Genomic DNA, 8,137 nt, shown 5'->3' on the forward strand with positions numbered 1-8,137 from the left:
GATCTTGTTTTCATTCTTTCTTTCTTTCGTCTGTTTGTTTATGTCTATCTTTTTACTTCCTTTAATCTCTATCTTCTCTCTCTGCTTCTCCTTTTCTTTTCTTCTTCTTCTTTCGCTGTCTTCCATTGTTTCTTCTCTCTCTTACCTACTCATTCTATCCTCTTATTTTTTCTGTTTCTATGTCCTTCCTCTTATCATTTCTCCTTCTTTTCCTGTTTTCCTTCTCCCTTTGTCCTCCTCTTTCCTCCATTCTCATTCTCCTCCATTTTTTCTCTCGTCTCTCCTCTCCTCTCCTCTCCCCTTCCCTTTTTGCTTCTTTTCTCTCCTCTCCTCTCCTCCGTCTCTCTCTCTCATTGGCTCTCTACTCTCCTGCCCTCCCTCCATTATCTCTCTCTCGCCCTCTGTCTCTCTCTATCTCTCCCTCTCCTCATCTCCCCTCTCTCCCTCTGTCTCTCTCTATCTCTCCCTCTCCTCATCTCCCTCTCTCCCCCTCTCTCTCCGTGCTGCAATAGCCACAAAAAATGTAACAAGTGTTGTGTGTTGGTCGACTCATAAAACAAGAGAGAATCCCAGGCTGTTGTCCGGCTTGTGTACTGAAGCAACAACTGAAGCAAGAGCAGAGGCAACAACTGAAGCAACGACAGAAGAACCAACAAGGGAAGCAACTAGAGAAGCAACAACAGAAGAAACGACTGAAGCAACAACAGAAGCAACGACTGAAGCAACAACAGAAGCAACGACTGAAGCAACAACAGAAGCAACGACTGAAGCAATAGTATAAGCAACAATTGAAGAAGAGAGGGGCAACAACTGAAGCAAGACAGAGGGAACAACGGAAGCAACAACTGAAGAAACAATGGTGTTCTTTTCCCCCCACATCATTTCCTGTTAATCTCCAAGTTAATTCCGTTGTTTTTTATCGTTTTCTTCCGTATTGTTTCCTTATTTTTTGTTCTCGTGTTCTGTATTTTGTTGTCGTATTCCGTATTTTTGTTGTCGTGTTCCGTATTTTTGTTGTCGTGTTCCGTATTTTTGTTGTCGTGTTCCGTATTTTTGTTGTCGTGTTCCGTATTTTTGTTGTCGTGTTCCGTATTTTTGTTGTTCGTGTTCCGTATTTTTGTTGTCGTGTTCCGTATTTTTGTTGTCGTGTTCCGTATTTTTGTTGTCGTGTTCCTTATTTTTGTTGTCGTGTTCCTTATTTTTGTTGTCGTGTTCCGTATTTTTGTTGTCGTGTTCCTTATTTTTGTTGTCGTGTTCCGTATTTTTGTTGTCGTGTTCCTTATTTTTGTTGTCTTGTTCCGTATTTTTGTTGTCGTGTTCCGTATTTTTGTTGTCGTGTTCCGTATTTTTGTTGTGTTCCGTATTTTTGTTGTTGTATTTTTGTTCTCGTGTTCCGTATTTTTGTTGTATTGTTCCGTATTTTTGTTCTCGTGTTCCGTATTTTTGTTGTCGTGTTCCGTATTTTTGTTCTCGTGTTCCGTATTTTTGTTGTCGTATTTCTGTTATTCTATTTTTATTTGTCTAGTTCGAATTCTTTTTTAATCTATTTCTTTCGTTATTTATGTTTCTATTTTCTTTCTCACTCTTTCTTTTCGTTTCTCTTTAAGTCTCGTTATTTTTTCCTTTACTTTTTCTGCTGTTTTTTGTGCCTTTATTCCAATGTTCTCGTTCGCTGTTCCTGCACCGAGTTTTAAGATGGTCCACCGGGGTTAGCAAAACACCTTCCACTGTGTACACGGATCACCTGAAGATTAGACAACCTAGGAGAGGAGGAGGAGGAGGAGGAGGAGGAAGGGGTGGTGGTGGAGGAGGAGGAAAGGGGAAGAGGAAGAGAGGGAGAGGAGGAGGAGGAAAGGGGAAGAGGAAGAGAGGGAGAGGAGGAGGAGGAGGAGGAGGAAACAGAATGTGAGGCGCTGAATCGACTGTCATGAGGTGTGGAGGTGAGGGTGTACTTGGCGTCAGAGAGCACTTAGTTCCTTGATGTATGTTACTCCGGTCACCTCTTCCTTCCTTCCTTCCTTCCTTCCTTCCTTCCTTCCTTCCTTCCTTCCTTCTCTGCTCACCTTCCTTCCTTCCTTCCTTCCCTGACAGTACACTACTCCGGTCCTTCACTTCACCTTCCTTCCCTCAATGATACTAATTATCAAGGTTGGTATACAATACATACATACATACATACATACATACATACATACATACATACATACATACTAGTGCGATAATATGTACATTAACACCGCTTAATAGACCAGTGAAGTAATAACAGTATTCAAGATGGTGGCTGTATACACATTTACGAGGTCATTACGGGTACATAAAATACAGTCTTAGACTCTCCTGGTGATACAGTTACAGTTGACTCTACAATTACACGAGCGTTACAGAGTGTTGAGTTACAGGGTTAGTTTATACAGGTGATTTGATACTTAGACAAGATACAGTTAAGAAATATATCGAATTTGGTCCTTATTTAAAATATAAATAAATAAATAAAAAATACAAAATAAATCATTGTCTACTTAAGCTAAACTTGATAATAAGTAAAACTCCCTCGAATACGAATAGCATCCACCAGTCAAGTCAAGTAAAAAAAACGATTTTATGATGAGTAAACATAGCTAAAACTCCCTCACCCACGATAACCATACATAAGTTAGGTAGGAATGGAATGGAGGATTTTATGGTAATTAGACATAACCCCCAAAATTGCCTCACATACAGTAGTATAAACTTCCATTAGTCAGGTCAACAAAGGCGGGTTTGTAAGCTCAATAGAGGCCATGAGAAAAGAATGACTTCTCTCTTACTGTCATAAATTCACTGATATTATTCTTCACTGAGTCGGTGTGTGTGTGTGTGTGTGTGTGTGTGTGTGTGTGTGTGTGTGTGTGTGTGTGTGTGTGTGTGTGTGTGTGTGTGTGTGTGTGTGTGTGTGTGTGTGTGTGTGTGTGTGTGTGTGTGTGTGTGTGTGTGTGTGTGTGTGTGTGTGTGTGTGTGTGTGGTCTTGCCAAACCTTTTAAAAATCTCTGGAAATCTGTGAGAGAATTTTGGGAGAGCATGTAAATGTTCCAATATTTCTAGCTTCCAGGAACACCAGAGAGAGAGAGAGAGAGAGAGAGAGAGAGAGAGAGAGAGAGAGAGAGACATTGTTATTGTATTATTCCCTGCAGTTGTAGGACGGGTCATATATACATCATCTGTCACCTACAATGTCATTTTTTTATGTCGTCTGTTTGTCATTGTCTTATCCTCTCGTCTCTCGTTTGTTTTGTGAGGCTAAACCGACCTGACACATGAATGTCCTTCAGGGATGAGGGATATTTGTGTGTTTTTGTTTCCTAGTATGGTTTAATGTAGGTATTTCTTATTTGTTGTTCGTCCTGGTTTCGTAAAAGTTGAGGAAAATGAGATCAAGCTGTGCTACATAGAAATTGCTCTCTCTCTCTCTCTCTCTCTCTCTCTCTCTCTCTCTCTCTCTCTCTCTCTCTCTCTCTCTCTATTTTTTTATCTGTTTTCCGTCTGTTTAAATGTCTTTCACTCTATCTATCTGTCTGTATATTTGTATGTCTGCCTCGCAAAACACACACACACACACACACACACACACACACACACACACACCGGGGTAGAACAATATGCTGAATCACCAAAACGTTCAATCGAGGTCAAAATTATTTACACACGGAACCTTCCTAAACTTGGTAACTTGATCCAGGTCAGCAGTCAGGCGCCACTACAGGTCCCACGACGCCTGAAGTAATGTGTAGTTTTGTTATTGTCATGTTGTAATGGTGAGAGATACTATAATAATGTGTAGTGTTGTTCTCGTGATGTGGAAAGTTGAGAAATACTGCAATAATGTGTAATGTTGTCCTCGAGAAGTTGTTATCGTAATCACAACTTCTAGACGTCATTATCTCGCTTCAGGGACTCGAAATTGAGGTATTGAGATTGAAGCCTTTTTTTTCTGCCTGAGTTTCGAATCGCGTGTTAAAGGTTCGAAAACTTTTAAATCTAGTTCGAAATTGTTGGTTAAAATTCGGATTCATTTCCTCGAGTTTCGAATCGCATGTTTATGGGTTCGAAATGACTTACAATTTCTTATGATATTTAGGGTTTACAAGTTGGATTCATTAGTTTGGGTTTCGGATCGTGTGGTGAGGATTCAAACCCATTTAAATCTGTTCGGAATTTTGACTCTTAAGTTCGACATTCTTAGTTTGAGTTTCGAATCATGTGTTATGAGTTCGAATCCCATTAAAAGAAGCAGTATTAGGTCCTCAATAAGAAGGTAAAAGCATTGCTCATGGTTGTGACTCCCAAGACGGGTTGAGAAGTGAAGAAATAAATGATTCATGATCGCGGGGTGAAGATCATTGAGCCAGAATATTGAGTTAGAAGTCGCTGATTCAGAGTTCAATGTCGTGGTGCTTTGTCATGGGGGTCGTACTAGAGGTCGTACAGTATGTCCACAATAATGTCTTTGGTCGTGAAGTCGTGTGGATGTTGTGTTGAAAGTGTACAGTAGTCTTGGTATCATGTTTTCATATGTTCAGAGTCGTTGTGTGTGGTCGCGGTTTTCCTGTGATTGGAGGTGATACAGGTACAGGTACCAGCTGGGTGACAGGTGGCGTGACTTACTTCTGACAGGTGAGGGACAGTTGGCACTACCGAGGACTGTACCACCAACACTGTACTATAGTGATGAGAACACACACACACACACACAACAACAACACAGCAATAATGTCACATCAAAACACCAGGACAGCGGGCGACAAACGAGGAAGAGAGAGAGAGAGAGAAAGAGTCGGCGGCTGGTGGTGACCGTCAGCTTGTACACGGGTTTTTATCCCCTGGCGGAGGTGAGGGATGGAGCCCTTAGGTTTTGTTGTCCTGATAACCTCCGACATCCACTCGTTCCTAAATGAGTCGTTTTTGGTTTTTATTAGTTTTGAGATAAGACTCTTTGGGATAATTTGTGTTTAATGTTTCTTAGTGTTGTTTTTATAAATAATTCGTTTCCCTGCTTCGATTATTATAGGTATTATGAAATAGAGTTCTTTAGATTATTCGTGTTTCTATTTCTCTATCTCTCTTCTCACTTTATTCACTCTATCTCCATCTATCTCTCTTTATCTCTCTTTTTTTATTTCATTTCACAAACTATTGGTTTCAGGCACAAACTATCGTCAGCTTTCATTCCGGGTCGTGTAACAATTTATAGGTTCAAGCACTGATGGAAATGTTTTAGTCAAGTGTTAAACCTGTTGTGTTTACTTTTTTAAATGTTTGCTTGAGGTGTTTTAAGTCTGTTTTAGTTAATTGTGTTTTAAGACGTGTTTTTTTGTTATATTTGTATGTAGGATGATGGAGGTGTTGAAATAGTGTTTTGTGTATGTTTTTTATGTTTGTTTGTGTTTGTTCGTTTGTGTGTGTGTGTGATAAGTTGTCTGTAAGTGAGAGAGAGAGAGAGAGAGAGACCATATCCACTTACCCCTTACTCGTGCTGCAGATATATACAATGCACAGCCAAGTGATGGTCGCTCGCCCTTCCCTCCGTCCACTTTATACCCGATCATAAAGTGAAGTATAATCTTCCACAAATCGTTTATCTATAAGAGTCTTCCCACCACTATCTCCGCCAGATTGATTTGAAGGATCTACTTAAAACCCACTTACCATAGTCTACATTAACGGTTCTATATATTTAATGGCTGCTGTAACTACGAATGGAAGGGATTTAGTGGGATATCATGTTTATTATTGTTTATGGTTGGTCAGAGAGATTGTGGAGGTGATTTAGAGTAAGGGGTGAGGGTGGTCGTGGCCGGTGTACTAAGACTGGAAACTCGTTCAGCTACCAGCACGACGCCCACTAGCGGACAGCTGCCACTTCTCACAGGAGGAGTAGGAGGGGGAGGTACCCCAAGTGTTGCCATCACAGGCTTCTTTATTATTTTCATAACTCTTTCCTATATGGGGCTTTCCTTTGTAAAGAGAAGTGTACACACACTCACGTGCCTACACACACTCACATGCCTACACACACACACACGCACACGCACTTAACTAAGAATTAAGTGAAGAATTTATCTCCCCCAAGACGCTGAGAATTACATCAAGTCGGAACTACCAATTATTCACACACGATAAAGAACGCCTTAAGATCCTCCTTAAACAAGTATTGTAACAAGAAGTCAAGTTTCTCAAAGGTTCTTACGTTAATTATCCTTCGTAACGGGAGACGTAAACAAGAATCTAATTTGTTTGCATAAAAGAGAAAACACGCAAAAAATACTTTAAGAATGGCTTGAAAATTACACTGAGACTATACCTGAAATCCGAAATTCCCTTTATTAATTAACATACTCTACCTTTAATTATATATCATACCTGAAGAATTTATCAAGGTAAGGTGTAGAGTTTTGGTGTGATTCTGATGCCATTTCTTAGAAGGTGCGTGGGGGGGGCGATGTTATTCTATGTTTTAACTTAAGGAATCCAATTTTCTATCACTGTTATGTATCAAGTTAAGGGAAATATTCACGGCACGTTGGTCTGAGACTCTGGGTCCGTGTGGGTCACATTACCAAGAGGTGTAAGAGGAATGCTGAGGGAATCGACCGTCTACACTACAGCATGCAAGTGAAGCTACAGGAGGAGCCTCTCTTACACTGGTTGAGAGAGAGAGAGAGAGAGAGAGAGAGATTTGAAAGTTCTTGGCTTTTAAGATGGTGTGTGTGTGTGTGTGTGTGTGTGTGTGTGTGTGTGTGTGTGTGTGTGTGTGTGTGTGTGTGTGTGTAACTTTGCATATCTTAACACACTCTTAATCATCATACACAATATTAAACCTTCATAGCACTAACACTAACCCGGGTCTGGCTCACGATACTTTATCCTTACGCTAAATACATAACCACATATTTACTATTAATTTATATACCAAGTAAAAATGACCTGAATTTATCCTTTAGGTGTCGTAGTCAGGGTTATACATATTTACATATACATATATACTTTTTTAGGTACATGTGTACGTGGATATTTGTATATAATTATTCATACTGATTAAGGTACCCAGACCATACATACATACATACATACATACATACATACATACATACATACATACATACATACATACATACATACATACACACATACATACATACATATATACATACATACATACATACATACACACCAGGTAGGGAAGCGACGCACCTGGTCACCTGAACTCATTAATAAATCTCAGCACCTGGAAACAGACTGTCACTCGTCATCGACTCACTAAAACACCACAACTGTCAGGACCAGACTTTCACCCGTGTTGATGACAGAGTTTCCACAAAGGAGTGAGGTGAAAGTGTTGGCTATTGTCGTTAAGCGAGTGAGAGAGTGAGGGAAAAATATTTAAGTAATGTGTTAAGGCTTGGATACACAGACAGATATTCATACTTACACATAGAGACACACACAGACTTATAGCCAGACACACACACACACATGGAGGGGGGGAGGAAATGTTCTGTTGAGGGAGGGAGAGACGTCCTGCAGTGTCTAGAGAGAGAGAGAGAGAGAGAGAGCTGTATAGTCATCATTCAGTAAAGTCATCACTCAGTAAAGTCATCACTCAGTAAAGTCATCACTCAGTATAGTCATCACTCAGTAAAGTCATCACTCAGTAAAGTCATCACTCAGTAAAGTCATCACTCAGTAAAGTCATCACTCAGTAAAGTCATCAGAGCCGAGCACCAGCATTTCCTTCTTAACAATATGGAGGAGAAGATAACCCGATATATTAAGGTTATCACGGTGTAATTTCTCAACACACAACAAACATTTCAACTCTGATATCTAGTTAAGAGACTCAGTGAATATATCAAAGGGCAGGATATCACTTTCATCTGCCTGAAACTACAATGGGGGGGTTATCACGAGGACGAAATGATAGCAGGATATATATATTATTTACACACACACACACACACACACATTACCAGGATAACCCAATGTACTCTTGATGTCATACTCAATGTGGTTATAACCCCCTCCCTCCTAGTTGACCCAGCTGCGAATGGGTACCTAATTGTACAGTTGGGGGATGTGAAGGCTGTCAGGTGCAGTGCCAGTG

Source organism: Homarus americanus, unplaced genomic scaffold (genome assembly GCF_018991925.1).
Source record: "Homarus americanus isolate GMGI-L3 unplaced genomic scaffold, GMGI_Hamer_2.0 scaffold23598, whole genome shotgun sequence".
Lineage (NCBI taxonomy): Eukaryota > Metazoa > Arthropoda > Malacostraca > Decapoda > Nephropidae > Homarus > Homarus americanus.